Consider the following 16,852-nt stretch of genomic DNA (forward strand, 5'->3'; position numbering starts at 1 on the left):
GGTGTAATAATATTAGTTAATATCGTAAAGATACTTGTATGCAAATTATTGTTAGAATTTTTTGGAAAAAATTCTTAGAAAAAAATAATTCTTTATATGTAATTTAAATAAATTGCGTCTTAAGGCGATGTTTGGAAAAAAAAAGTTTAGATAGCAGACAACAATTTAAGAGCGCGGATATATAAGAACAGCAGCTGTATACGAGCGATGATATCTTAAGGAGAGAGAAAGAGAAAAAAAAATCGAGAACATAAACATCTGCCTCCCACCATATCCAATTTTTTAACCTATTAAAACTGGCATCAATCTCATAAAAGATTTATCATTTGCAGTATTTGTAAAATATGTATAGTTTTTCTATTCTTTTTTATTTATTTTTTTTTTTAAAAAAAAGGTTTTCGATTTATCTGACAAAACGCGTATATTCATTCAGGCATATCGAGCAAGCCAAGCACGTTCCCCAAAGCCTATCGCGTCTAATTATCGAGAAAATTGCCCGATATCTTGCGCGAATGTATATACATGCATGCGCACTCTTTCTCGATATACATACTTTCAAAGTATATGGCCTACACCAATATCGATTTAAGTATATCGACGAGAAGCATCAGGCGACCATTTTTTTGTTCTTCTTTTTTTTTTTGTCAGACTCTCGTTATGACTCTATTCGACTTTATTGCCTTCATGACGCTTCGATTATGCGGGATATCGGCTACAAAGTGGAACCGACAATATCAAAAAACAAGTTTGATGATGAAGAGAAAATTTCAAAGAATATTTTTTCCCTGCTATATTTATATTTTCGTTATTTAATTTAAAGGATAATTACATTTTTTTTGGATTTATTTTAACATATGAAATGATTATAGATATATTTCGATTTATTCACATTTGTGGGGAAATAGCTATATAGCTGAGGGGCTAAGGTGGTAGGTGGTCTATACCGGTAGGGAGAAGGGACCTGGGTTCGATTCTCGGCAAAGTGGAGATTTTTTCTACTATATTTATCGTGGGGATTTTTAGTACCGTTGTTTGTATAGACACTATCGGTTATTGTAACTATTGTTGTTACTATTATTGATTGTAATTACTGTTGTTGGTTACCATTATTGATTGTAACTACTGTTATTGGTTACCATTATTGATTGTAACTACTGTTATTGATTACTATTATTGATTGTAACTACTGTTGTTGGAAACTATTATCGATTGTAACTACTGTTGTTAGAAACTATTATTGATTGTAACTACTGTTGTTACAATTAATTGTAACTATAATTATTTATAATTAATTGTAATTAAAAAAAAAATAATCAATCAATGACGATTGCAAATTATAGTAATTGCAATAAATGCTAGTTATTACTATATATAGTTATAAATAATTTCAGTAACTATAGAAGTCGAACTATGATTCAAAAAATTCAAAAATATTATATATTTTAATTTTTAGTAAAAATTGATTTTTCCATTAAAAATAACTTGAATAATTTTTTTTTAATATATGCATAAATTCTTGATTAAGTTACAAGAAATTTTACGCATATATAAATATTTTTAAAAAATAGTAAAAAAAAAATAAATAAATAAATAAAATAGCCAACTTTGTGGACTCAACCCTTTTTCTTTATTTCTTTCTGTTTTGCGAATCTTCCGCCCCTTTGATTACAACGCGTCGGATGATGATTGATTTCGGCCGATCGTTACGTAGTAATCGTTATTAATTATCAATGATCGAGGTAAAGCGCGGCTATATGATTGATCGCTATAGCCATCATGAAACAAAATAATAATAAAAATAATAATAATAATTTCTGATCTACGGCATTTTCATCACATTTATTTTCTATGATAATGAAAAAAAAATTGATTTTTTTTATTTATTTTTCGATTTGCAAAATTTCCCTTCGCCCAAAAAAAATTAATTTTTAAAAATAAATATTTTTTGAATTTTCTTTTATCAATAGGGAATAATTTTTGGTATGGACCAATTGAAAAAGGGATCATTGATCTTGATCGAGAGATATATATAGAGAGAGACAGAGAGAGAGAAAGGGAGGGGGATTCGAGTATAGGAGATGGACCGGTTGTGATAACGCCACGAGGCCGGTAACTGCTGTAATTGTCGGTGATTAGAGGAGTCATAATTACCGGTCCACGTATAACGTTACCAGGTCCATTCATTCTCTTGGTGCATTTTTCTTTTTACCCTTCTATATACCCCTCTTTATTTTCTTTATAAAAAAAAAATTCTTTATTTGATTCAAAATCGCGGTTATTACTTTTGACTATTATCAAATAAATATTTAATTGAATTGAATAAATATTTACTTGAATCAAATAAATATTTACTTGAATTGAATAAATATTTACTTGAATCAAATAAATATTTACTTGAATTGAATAAATATTTACTTGAATCAAATAAATATTTACTTGAATTGAATTTTATTCGTAAATTAATAATAAATTTTCCATCAAGGGATATATTTGATATCTTATTGACTTTATGCCGTTTTCCAAGAGAATATTTTAACGATATATAAACGTATATATGCAATATTGTATCTAGGATTGATCTAAACTTGATGAAATATTCGATGATCGCACCTAATAATTAAAATTCACCTTGGAGATTATATCGAATATTAAAAAGTGCGTTTATACGAGGGGAGGTGGTGTTTTGATTAATGGCGATTGTTTCAAAGAAGCGCGATATTCATATATATATATATATATTATATATTAAAATCGAGTATTAATATAATTTAGAACGCTTATTCTTTAAAGAGAAAAAAAATATTATTAAAAATTTCTAAAATAAAATTATATTGAAATACATAAATATTGTTGGTTGAATATTTTTGACGATTGTTTTTATCTCTCACGTTTATATATAGGTATATATATATATAAAAGATGGGAACAATTAAAAACTACTTTAATAACACCCCTTGAAAGAAACCGCCTATTATATAGCGTGCATAGACAGTCGTTTCAACTCCAAGACCTAACCCTTTATCTCTATGCCAAAAGCTGTTCTGAAATTTTTCGAGTGACGAGGGTGTCTACATCGTATATCTCATGGCAGTGTATTTTGACACATATATATACGAATATATCCTATATATATATATATAACTGAAATTATACGAAGAAAATAAAATCTTAAAAAAATAAATAAATAAAAACAACAGCAAAATAATAATTAAATTATTATTTACCGCGAGCTTATTTTTAAAAAAAATTACTATTTAAATATTTGTATTTTTTTTGACAAATTTTTTAATAACGAAGAATTTTTATTTAATACAAATTTTCATTAAAAAAAATAATTGTTTTACTGCTTTTTTTAATATTTGAATAAAATTTTTTCTAACCGAATTTGACCTAATTCTTGTTGACCTAATTTTTATTTAACGCAATTTTAATTTCGTGTAATAATCGCCAGCATTTGTCCTGTAATTTTTTTAATAGGACAATTGAGAATTTTGTTAAATAAAAATTAGGCCAAATAAGGATTTTATTAAATGAATATTAGGCCGAATAAGAATTTTATTAAATGGAAATTAGGGCAAACGAAAATGTTATTAAATAAAAATTAGGCCAAATAAAAATTTTATTGAATTGAAATTAGGCCAAATAAGAATTTTATTCAATGAAAATTAGTCCAAAAAAAATTAATGTCAAATATAGAGATTAGGTTATAATTAAAAATTAGATTAAATAAATATTAGGCCAAATAAGAATTGGGTTAAACAAAGATTATGCCACATGATAATTAGGCTAAATAAAAATCAGGTCAAATAAGAATTATATTAAATAAATAATTAGGCTAATACATAAGAATTAGGATAAATTTTTGATAAATAAGAATTATGTTAAATGTATATAGCGATAAGGTCACGTATAAGAATTATAGATAAAATAGAGATTAGGCCAAATAAGAATAAGTAGGTTCAATAAATATTATGCCAAAAAAGAATTAGGTTAAATAAAGATTATAGGTGAAATAAAAATTAGGTTCAATAAGGATTAGGTTAAATAAAGATTAGGTGAAATAAAAATTAAGTTCAATAAAGATTAGGCCAAATACGAATTAGATGAATGAAATATTAGGCCAAATTCCGAAAATATTCTAAATTCAATAAAATAAAAATGAGAAAATAAGAATTTAAATGAAATATTATCAATGTTTTAAAAAATTTGTTTAATATTTGAAAATTTTAGTTTATATTTTTGATTCGCGAGGTAGATATATATATATTGACAGGTGAAGAATATTTTTTTCTGCGCCCTTATTTTTTTTGTTTACCGGACTTATTCAACCCTTTAACGCTTTTGCCATTCGGGCGCACTATACGTGTATAGTCCTCTCGAAAGAGGAGCATGCCTCTTATATGACGGGCAACGCACAACCTAACAATTAAATCCCTCTCGGACAGACGGGCTGCTATTATCGCTGAGTTATCGTTTCGGGACTCGAAAAGCATTGTCGGGGAACTAGAGGGGTTCGCATATATATATATATATATACCCACCGGTCGCGGTTTGACATGCCTCTCGATTAATGTCTAGAGTAATTAGCCAAAGCTCGTGTGTGCACCCACCATCAGGGATCCCAGGGAATCGTTGATTTCGAGAAACTCACATACCATTACACATACATATACATATATGAAAAGCACATATGTATATATACGCACCTCTGTACCAACTCGATTTATCTCCAGCCGCATTGCTTCTTGATTTATTACTCGAGATACGATCACTTTATTATTATTATTATTTTTTTTTTTTTTGTCTTATTTTTGTAACGCGTGAAATTTTCGACGACGAGAGTAATTAAAGTATTCAACGACGTTTCGCAAATGTAAATTTTTCTTTGCAATTCTATCGCAGATTTATGGAACGACTTTTATGGAAAACAGTTTCCGAATTTAAAAAGTGTTGAAAGGAATTAAAATCGAGAAAAAATGTTAACCTTCATGGGGATTCGAACGCATGTCGCATATTTACTTGCATTTCTAAACGCGCCTTAACGATTACGACCAATGTGATAATTTGAAGTTTGATTTTTTTCTATTTATTTCTCTAGTGATTTTTGTTTTTTAAATTAAATTTTTTTACATTAAAAAAAAAGATCTCTAGTGCAACTATTATAACTTTGGTTTAGTGGATTTGTTACGATATAAGCCAGATGCGGATAACCATTATATATATATACTTGAGGGGTACTGCTTCATTCACATTATTCTTACTGATCAAAATCGTTCAATGAACACGTACTGAATAAAATTCGCATATACTACTCTTGGAAATGAATTTGAAGAACAAAGTATATATAAAATGGTGGAAATAATTTTATCGATTTATATCGAAATTTTGCCTCGGGACATTCCCTCATTAGTCGTCATTTCTCTTTCATTGTTTCATATATATATACAGAACACATTTTTTTTTTCTTAAAAAAAAAATTCAATTATGTTACAGAGATGATTATATATATCTCAGGATTCATTTACATGAAATTATCGAGTTAAATTCAAGTATATATTTATAAAATATATAATTTTTACAAAATACAATATTATTACAATTTTTCAGAAAAAAAAAGAAAAAGTTTGATAAAATACTAAATTTCAAATAATATAATATTGAAAAGAAAATTATTGAAATAAATTGATTTTATTATATTGAGGTCCTTAGATTTAATTAACAATTGTCAATTAAATAATTATTTATATTTGAAAAATTGAGGCAATAATTCACGATGACCTCTTAATGTTTTGACACTTCTTTGATATATATATAATTGCTATATGAGTCATATATATTTTTTTTTTATTATACCAAGTTTTTTTTCTGATCAATATCGCAAACTTCAAGGTCCACCCTTAATAACCATCTTTTTCCATGCCATCGCGCTTTAATCATAAAATATACTTTCAGCGTAAATTCTTTCATAATGAACTAAACTTGCAACTTTATTATATAACACATAAATCACTAATTTTATCATCACAACCATCGACACCTGCTTCCATAATTATTGAAGGTTTTTCAAACTCATATAAGAATTTCATTATACATATATATCGCGCGCGCAATTATTCATCATTTTTTCCCTTTTTTAAGACGAAAGTGTTTAAAAAAAATTAGAATAATCGTAATAAATAATTTATAATTGTTTTAAGCAAAAAAAATAATTTTTTTTATTCAATTTGGAAACGGAAAAAAATATTTATTTTGGAACAGTGATATATATGTTTCTTTAGAATAGCGAAAACTTTTGCTGTTTTAGCAAAACATGTTGTTCCAGATTTTTTTCCGTGTATATATATATATATATTTATACTTGCTAATCGACGTTTCGATTTTGTTATTTTTGTGAGAGAGAGAGAAAATAAAAGAAAAAAGTGAAAAAGTGACTGACAGCGGAAAGAAATTACGTGTATTATGGAATTTTTCAAGCGTTTCTCGTGAGATCAGTGCATTAAATAACTCCAGCGTTCAGTACGATGAATAACGATAGACTATTATAAAGCATAAATCGCTAAAGCAGGCCTGCGGGGTGGTGAACCGTCATTATAATGCGATTTAGTCGGCGCTTTAGCAGCTGGTAATACAGCCGCGAAAAAACCGACATCCTTACTTTTTTTATGTATATATATATATATATATAAACGCGGAATTTCCATAAAGGACCGACAAAAATTTCAAAATTTAAATATTTATTTTTTCCATATGATATCGAACAAGTTATCCCTCCAACCGTAGCGATCTAAAATCTCTTTTTCTTAAGTATCTTCCATATACACATTAGCCCCTATTTTCTTAAAAAAATTACCACCTCGTTAAAATGATGGATTTCTTAATTAATTTACATTAGAAATTCATTTTTTTTACGACTATACATATTCACATTTTTCATTTTTCTCATATTCACCCAGAGAAATATTTTATTTGCATTATTCTTTTTTAAGATAAATAAAATTTATTTGAATCAAATAAAAATATATATTTGTATATATCTAATAATTTTTTATTTGTTTTAAATAAAAATTTGAATTTCAAATAAAATTTTATTCAGTGCAAATTATATTTAGAGCAAATAAATTTTTTTTCTTTTTTAAACAAATAAATATTTATTTGAAGCAATAATAAAAATTTATTTATCTCCGAGACAAATATATATCTTTTATCTGAGTATATACACAATAAATTAATTTATCTATAAATTATATGACAATTTGTATTAATTTGGAATTTGAATTAATTAAAACAATTTTTATTCCCGGTTGATTAAATATGCACCTATAGAGAAACATTTTATTTGCATTCTTTTAAGATAAATAAAATTTACTAGAATCAAATAAAAATATATCTGTATCACAGTGTCTAATAACTTTTTATTTTTTTTTAATAAAAAATTTAATTTTAAAATAAAATTTTATTTAGCGCAAATTTTATTTAGAGCAAATAAAATTTTTTTTTGAAACAAATAATCATTTATTTAAAGCAAAAAAAAAATTTATTTATCTCCGAGAGACAAATATAAATAATTTGAATTAATTAAAACAATTTTTATTCCCGGTTGATTAAATATATATGCACCTAGAGAAATATATTTTATTTGCGTTTATTTGAAGCAAATAAAAATATATTTGACTCAGGGCCTATAATAACATTTTATTTGTATTAAATAAAAAAAAAATTAATACAAAATAAAATTTTACTTAGGGGGAATAAAATTTTTATTTAACTCAAATAAAATTTTATTTGTCAAAAATTAAAATATTTAAAAATTCGAATTGAATTTAATTTTAATTTTACAAGGAAAAGAAAATTATTTTTTAAAAAAAAAGAAGAAGAAAAAAGAAAAATGCAGATATAAAACGCAAGACGCGAGTAAAATTCAATTATATATACGGAGCTTTTTCTTTGTGACCATTTTGTTTGGTTCGCTTTTGCGCAAAGTCCCCGAACGAAAACTTTAGCCTTTTGTAATTTTCAATCGAAAGAAATTGTCGGTTTTTGTGTCGCCGGCATGACTTTTGTGGCGAATTAAAATAAAAAATAATAAAAAAAAAATTAACTGCCACTCTCAGAAGTCTCTCGTGTTCTCGTTAAAATATACTCGGGGGTCTCTCTAAAGAATATATATCTACACCGTCCCGCAGGAAGTTACGATACCACAGGTATTCTCACTTAATAGCGGCGTTCGCGCTCGAGTTAAGCCCCCGGCAAAACTGCCAAAGTGACTCCTCTCTAACTTTTGTGACGTCACTGGTACCTCAAAGAGCCGGCGCTTACAAATATTACGTATATATGACGAAAATCGATAAAAATTGACAGACACAACATTAGAAAAGAAACGAAAAAATTATTAAATATATAAAAAATGAAATCAGAAAAATCATTTTTTATAAATAATAATAATTAAACGATAATAATATTAATTTTACAATTATTAATTATTAATATATTAATTATTATATATTAATTCTTAATATTATTATTCATGATTAATAATGAAATAATAATAATAATAAATAAAAAAGTAATAATAATAATTAATATCAATATAATAATTATTAATATTATAATTCTGATATTATTATTTATTTATTTAATAATTAAAATTAAAATAAGGGGAAAAAAATTAAGATAAGTTTGAGAAAAGTAAAAAATTATTTAGAAGAAAAAAAATGTGCGAGGAAGAGTTTAAAAAACAATGTTTCAAAGGGTAAAAAAAAGGGGTGGGGGGCAGATGAGGGTGAAATAGGGGGACGTATTATCCTCCCACGCGGTTTCAGACAAGCCTCGAAATTCCGGAGATAAAATCGGCCGCGCTTGTTCGTTCAACCAATATATTCATAATGGCTCTCTCTTGTGTTTTCATTCTTTTTTTTGTTTTTTTGTTTTTTTTTTTTTTACCAAATTTCGTCTCTCGCGCACGTTCCGACGAAAGGCTCGTAATCCCGATTATGCGCAATTTTTTTTTCTCCAACGATATTCCCTTCTTAACTATGTTCCAAGAATGCATAAAAATCTAGATGGAAATATATCAATTTTGGCCTCATAATTTTCAAAAGAAAAAAAAAAATACACCGCGGCTTTATATATTATAAGGGCTTAATTTTTGATGAGCAAAAAAATTTTTTTTTTTAAATTATGGGACTACAATCGAGAAAAATTAAATGAGTAAAAGAAATAATAATTAATAAAAAAAAAATGTAAGTCTATAAATATAATAGATTTTAGTGAATATTTTCGAAAAAAATTATGATAATATTAACAATCATGATTATCATAATTCTATTTTTAAAGAAGATAATTTTATAGTTCAGAACAAAAATTTTGTAAGCGGGAATTTGTAATATATATCCCTGGCGCCTATACTTAATATTTGGATAATGTTTTAAGAATTAATTTTTTGCATTTGATTTATATTCTCAAATAGGCGCCGTAATTATATAATTATTTTCGAATAATTTTTTTTTTGTACGCGAAAAATAGTAATTTATTGAATTTTATTTTTTTAATGGGTATTTTCTTGAATTTTATTAATTAAATTTTAATATAAGCACAATTTTTTGCTAATTAATTAATTAATAATATAATAATGTTGAATAATTCATTTAATTATTAATTATAAATAAAAATTGTAATAATTAATATTAATTTTATATATTAATTATTTGTTATAATTATTATTAATAGAAAATATTATTAATTTTAATAATTTAATTAAACAATTAGTTTAAAATTAATTTTTAATACAAGTAAAATTACTGACAATATGTCAGATTTACTAAATAAACACTTTTAATGAATATATATTTGAAGGTTAGAAAATTATATATATATAAATAAAGAATTGGTGTGTGACAATAGTGAAAAATTCAATTGGCAATTAATTTTAATAGAAAAATATTTTTTAAATTATTCTATAGTAGAAAAATAAATAAATTTTGAGGTTACCTCGAATCGTTTGTTGATAATCGTTTAAAAGAACATTAATAATCGCATCCTCATTTTTACCTTTGTTGAAAAATTATGGACTCATATATATTATCAACTCAAAACACAATAGCTGCAAAAAGTACCATCCATATATTTCTGATTATTTTATTTTCTCTTGATCACTGATATTACTGTTTCACTGTGCACTTTTCAAAACTTTTCTAAACAATAACTATCAGCGCAAAACGTTGCTAATTTCGTTCTATTCGCGCAGACGGAAGGGAAAACTGACGTACGCCACTAGTCAAATGAGCAACTTATTGAGACTTGAATAATATTTCTAAATTAAATTTAATTAACAAAAAAAATAATATGAAGTTATTCCTAATCTTTTCTACGATAAAATGTGGTGCGATATATTTATAAGAATTGACATATAAATAATGTAATTGTAATTTAATATTCGTTTGCAATTTATATTATCAACGGAATTTTGCAATGAATCACATTTTATTTTCCACCAATCACAATAATCGCATTTATATTTCAGCCAATTAGAGCATAGGCCATATTGTTCGTCTGGTTGCCTAACTTCCTTCTTCACTATCACGGAAAAATCAGTTGAAAATTGACTGTACCTGTGCATATTTTCATCATTCTTCATCAAAAATGGTAAATATTTTTCATTATTTAATTCAATTTTGTGTTTTAATTGTTGTTTAAGTCATGTGGCATAATATTTTATGATAATTTCGTCGAGATATGATAATATCTCGACATATATATGTGACGAAGTATAGGTCATTCAACCGTCCTCATACAAACAGCTCATTGTTTGTCTTTTTTTTTGCTTAAAATTAAACAATTACGTAAAGTTATTATAAAATTCTGAACATTCATAATTGGTGTTATAAAATCATGGATGGTAATGTGGCATAATTGCAGGTAATAATTTTTTCTGAATCAATTAAAATGTAGGTTATGTTTAATTTTTTTTAATGCATAATTTTCACTTGTAAATTTAATTCGTTCATTTATCTAATAAGAATATAAATCATATAAATTAATGAAAAAATTGTTTGTCATCGTCATGTGAAAAGTAAGGTTAGGAAATATAGAAAATTATAAATGTATACATTAATAACAATAATGATAATAATTTGAAAAAGTGATTTTTATGACAAATTAGGTTAGGAAATATTACAGCAAATGAAACAATTTAATAATTTTGTTTCATTTTTTTTAAATTTAATTGTAGATTTTCTTTTTTCGTTCATTTTTAAAAATACTAGGTATTAATTGTTTAATTATAATTAAATTAGATTTTTTATTGATTTCCACTGTATTATTAATAATTTCTTAATGAATAACTTACTATTTATAAATCATTTTATTGTTTGTTCTTAAAATTGTTTAATTAAAATAAATTATATACAAATTATCAAATAGAAATGATAAAATATATAAAAAGCAAAATTTTCTAAAAATCGCAATTAAAATTTTCAAATAAAAATTAAAATTGAGATTTGGTTTTATTTTTAAAAAATCATTTATCATTTCTATTTGTATGGATATTTTTACTAATTTTTTTTTTATTATTTATAGCTGAAGGAGGTGAATTTCAATGAAGCTGTGATCCATAATGGACCTGTGTGAACTTGTCAACAGCCTGTCATTCTGTTAGCATGAAAATCTATTCAATAATGAGTCCCTTCTGTTTTCCATCAGCTAAATTTTGGAAGAAGGTAATAATAATTCCTCTCTTTATTTTTTTTGTGAGTTTTTTTAAGCAAAATTATTTGATTAAATTAAAAATTAATATTAAAATTCAATTTAATAATTATACTTAGTATTAAATTTTAATTAAATTATAATTGAATAATAACTTAGTATTAAATTTTAATTTAATAATAATTTAATCTACTTATTAACTTTTAATTATTATTATTATATTTTATTTATTATTTAAGAAAAATATTAAATTTTAATTTAATAATAATTTAATGCACTTATTAACTTTAATTTTGATTATTATTCTTTTATTTTATTTATTATTTAAGAAAAATATTAAATTTTAATTTAATAATAATTTAATGCACTTATTAACTTTAATTTTAATTATTATTCTTTTATTTTATTTATTATTTAAGGCCAGGTCCAAGTCGAGTCAGTTGTTCCTTTGAAGTTTCAATGGAATAGCTGACACGACTTGGACCTGGCCTTAAGAAAAATATTAAATTTTAATTTAATAATAATTTAATCTATTTAATAATAACTTTAATATTTATTATTTGAGAAAAATAATTTCGAGTTTTTTAAGAGATTTTTCGATGTAAGAATGAGATTTTCGAAAATTTCTTGTAAGTAATCACAGAATAGGAATGAATTGAAAATAGAATCAGATAACGGTTCAGGGGAGTCACTTAGTATGCAGCGATGCATTCATATCAATCGAGCCATGCATATGCAAAACTTTAGAGGGCACATATGTGCGAAAAACGCCAATGCATAAATTTATGCTCGTAGGCAATCCCTTATACACCGTGCAATTGTTAATTACCACCTTCATCCTTGTGGTATCCTTACATTAAAAAAAAAAGAAAAAAAAAATCCGTTACACTTTGTCTTTTTTTCTTCTCTTTTATTTTCTCAGAATCCATATATATAATCTCACTCTAATCTTTCAATAAATTATATCTTTTAATCGCGATGATGATTTTTGCTAATTTTCTTCATATGAGAGGCAAAAAAAAAAGTAAATCAAGATATTAAAATCCCTCGTTAAAAACCCAGGAACGTCTCTATCTATAGAATTTTTCTATGCTGAAAGCAGTGGCCCCACCAATCTCTCTCTCTCTCTCTCTTTTCATTGAAAACACGAAGAAGTCAGATTAGACAGAATATCTTTATCTAATTCTTAGTTCCACGAAATTCTGAAGGAGGCACACACGCAAACAGGATCAACGACATCCTGCGAAGGTGCATAGAAGACTTTCACGAAACATCGCGTGCCAACTTTTCCTCGCTATTTTGCGCGCCACAATTTTAACCGCATTCTTATTCAAGTTACAACATTTGCAAACCGCAAATACTTGAATATCGAATGATGAATTTTAGGTATTTTTTTCGGTCCTGTTTTTTAGTTTAAAAAAAAAATCGATAACTATTTTTATATGTAGTTTAGAATATATAATTAATTATAAATGATTTAATATTTGATTTTATCGAATAATTACTTTTTTTTAAAATTTTAATATTAAAATTTCTTTGAACATTTTTTTTTTCAATTGAAAATGAAATTTTTGTTTTTTTTTTGACATTGTATTGCAGAAATGTATTAAACCTCATGAATATTCACAAATTGCGAAGACAGTATATATAATAATAATAACGTTCAGCATAGTCAGGCACCGCCGCATTTAAGGGAGAGACTTTGACTAACGACTCAAGACGCTTAATTGACAATAGTATATTAATTTATATTTTTTTTCGAATAAATATATTTATTTTAAAAATAAGAATATTAAAAATGAAATTTGTTAAAAAAATGTTTTTTCGGGAAAAAGAAGATGTCTCTAAATTATTCCCCTTTAGGCTTAATTTCTATATATATATATATGATGAGAGATGCTTTTTTATAAGCCCCCGTCGCACTGAATTACGAGGCCACTTTCAAAACTCGCGAGAATAATAATATACACTATACGGATAATTACGTGCGCACTTACCGAAGTACGTGTAAACTTCCTCATTGCCCTTCATCTTTATTTCAAACGCTAAAAGTCATTTCTTTCACTTACCGGCTGAAAACAGAAAGAAAATTATCTTATTTTCAATTTTTCAACGTTCCAATTATATATAATTATATTTTAATTATCATTATATCATTATTATCATTATCATTATTTATTTTTATAAAAATATTATAATTATGATAATATTGTGATTATATATTTTAATTATGAAAATATTATAATTATAATACAGAATTTCTAGGGAAAATTTTTTTTTTTTGGCAATGGATAATAATTGTCTATATTTTAATTATTATATTATTATATAATTTTTAAATTTATTTTTAAACAAATAATTCACGTATATAAACCTTTATTGTAAGAAAATAATTTATTCCAATTTTGCAATTTCTAGAATTTTTTTTTTTTGCAAATTTTCCCCTATATGAAAGATCCAAAAGTGTTGAACGTTCAAATGAACAAAATTTTTTTTGTAACTTCTTTAAGTATACGAATTTTATTACAAAATATTGTTTTAAATATCTAAAAAGAAGTTATTAATTTAATATTTGTTTAATTTACTGTTTTATTTTACATTGACATTATAATTTCTAATAATTTATAGATTGAAAAAAATATTTTGTTCATTTGAACGCTTCTATATGAAATATATTATATTCATGTCGACAAGAAGCTTTTTAAGCGGCATATAAGTGAACTCACGCTTTCAATTAAGTTTCGAGTTACTTAAGAATCTTGTCTTTTTTTTTTGTTGTAGGATTTTTTTTTGCAATTTCTTTTCTTTTCTTATTTTTTGTTTGTCTTGATCTTAGTGCAATGGAGTTTTTCATGATGCTTACGGTTTCTGCGCGGTAAAGTCTGCTAAGAGGAAGACGTGATCGATGCCCGTGGGATGCGAGGGCGTTCCTGGGTGCGGGTGGTGGTTGAGACAAATGGACGTCGCGCGTCTCCCAACCACGCCCTTTGCAGAAGTATAGAGAGAGAGAGAGAGAGAGAGAGAGAAACCCTCTTTGAGTGCGTACATAGAGTGCTTCCACCCTCGGGGGTAAACCAGGTTACAAACACTATGTGTGTGTGTGTATGTGTGCCAGTCTAGGAAACGATAACTGCGTGTGCTGCAATTCAAGCGCCTCCGGAGATAAGTGTACCTCCAACATTGGCGTCAATATATTTAGAAAAAGAAAAAAAAAAACGCAAAAATACAATTGTATACAAAAAAAAAACTATTATTTTTAATTAAATAATAGTTTTATAATCCGACGAAAATTAACAATTTCCAAAAATTTAATAATAAATTGCAATTTTTCTCATTTTATTATTGCAAAAAAAAAAATTCTATATTTAAAAATTTACTCAATTTGTTTAAACAATTTAACAAAATACGAAAAAGAAAACTCTCTTTTAAAAAAAAAATTCATTTTCCAAATTGTTGGTTATTTTAAAACCAACACATATATATAATTGTGCTTTAGAAATACAACCATTTAATGAACGTTTTATTTTTCATTTTACGTCTCCTTTTAAAGTTTTACTGTTTGCAGTTTCTTGAAATGACTTTGTTTTTTCTTTTTTTTTTTTTTACTTTCATTTTATTTTGAAATAACGCACGCCAATGAGGAAACGGAAACAATCGTGGGTAGAAAGAAAAATGATCACTTTTTTTTTTTTTTAAATATATATACATATTTTTAAAAGAAAAAGGTGTGCGGCTATTAGCGTAATTATGCTATATATCGTTTCCGTCGCTAAAAGCCCGTCGCTATTAAATCTAAGCGCAAGGAAAGTATTTATGTTAGTTATGGCTGTGTATTATTGACTCAGACATTTTTTTTTTTTCTAAATAATTTACTCAATAGAGGCAATAAAATGCGTGACCGTGTTTTCTTTTTGAAATTGAATTTTTTTTTTCAACGTAAATAATTATTTATTCTTTTACAAATGTATTTAAAAAAAAAAAAATAATGAAAATTTGAAATATAACAAATAATATTATTAAAAATGCATAAAATTAAAATATTGTAAAAAACTAGTTATTGAATTAAATTAAACAGTTTGATATTTTTAATTAGCATAATTTTTTTTTTGCAATAATAAAATTAGAAAAATTGTAATTTATGATAAAATTTGCAAATTGTTAATAGTAGGAAACTAAATAAAATTTATAGGAAAGATTATAATATATAGGTCGGAAAATTAAATCGATCGGTTTATTAAAAGTTTGAGAAAAAGGGGGGTAGGTCATTATTAAAATCAAACAAATTGAGTATACATACAACAAGTGCCAAAGGCGTTCGTTTAGTTGTTCCAATATTATATATGGATCTGAAGCGATTTTAAATAATTATAACGACGAGCCTGAGGCTACTATATATATACGTTTTTGAAGCGAAACTGGTGCCAAATATGACTTCGGGTTATGTGAGCCAAGAACATCGTATTAAAGCGATGAATTCTTTGAAAATTTGAATAAATGTAAATTAAAATAATAATAAAAAAAATAATAACACAAGGCTCAAAACCATGTTAAATAATTGAAATTTCACAGAAACAAATAGTAAACAATTTTTTATTTAAAACAAAAATTTTATATATTTTCACATCAGTTTGGGACTGAATTTTATGCTGTTACAATTTTTTTTTTTTATTTTCAATATTTAATTAATTAAATATTTTTGATTTAATTTGGTAAATATTTAATTAATTAAATATTTTTGATTTAATTAGATAAATATTTAATTAATTAAATATTTTTGATTTAATTAGATAAATATTTAATTTTTTAATTATTATAAATTTAAAATCTTGAAAAAGTGCTAACGTATGACAATATTGTTATATCTATTTTTTCTTAATTTTCAGATTGGTCCATAGAAGAGGATCTGTTTCAAGAAAGTGATAATATGCCATCATATCGTATCATCGAACCACGACGCAGAAATTTTCGAGATCTTCAGCAGTAACCCGCACAGATGAAGCGCAGTAGGATTCCCCCAACGTGGGACTCACCAATCGGTGAGTCTTTTTTTTATTTTTAAAATCAATTAAAATACATTGAAAAAAATTTATTTGTTTCAAATAATACCTTATTAACAAATATTAATTTTTAGAAAATAATTTTTATTTTATAT

General features: G+C 25.3%; 1 long non-coding RNA gene across 1 annotated transcript; it reads left to right on the plus strand.

Annotated features, from left to right (window-relative positions):
- Positions 1-10,515: 10,515 nt before the first annotated feature.
- Positions 10,516-14,704, plus strand: LOC127283077 (uncharacterized). Its single transcript, XR_007843297.1, has 3 exons — positions 10,516-10,641; positions 11,575-11,714; positions 14,537-14,704. It is a non-coding gene; the product is annotated as an uncharacterized LOC127283077 (long non-coding RNA).
- The last annotated feature ends 2,148 nt before the right edge of the window (positions 14,705-16,852 follow it).

Source organism: Leptopilina boulardi, unplaced genomic scaffold, assembly GCF_019393585.1.
Source record: "Leptopilina boulardi isolate dan_hultmark-lab unplaced genomic scaffold, ZJU_Lbou_2.1 LbouV2_305, whole genome shotgun sequence".
NCBI classification, from domain to species: Eukaryota; Metazoa; Arthropoda; class Insecta; order Hymenoptera; family Figitidae; genus Leptopilina; species Leptopilina boulardi.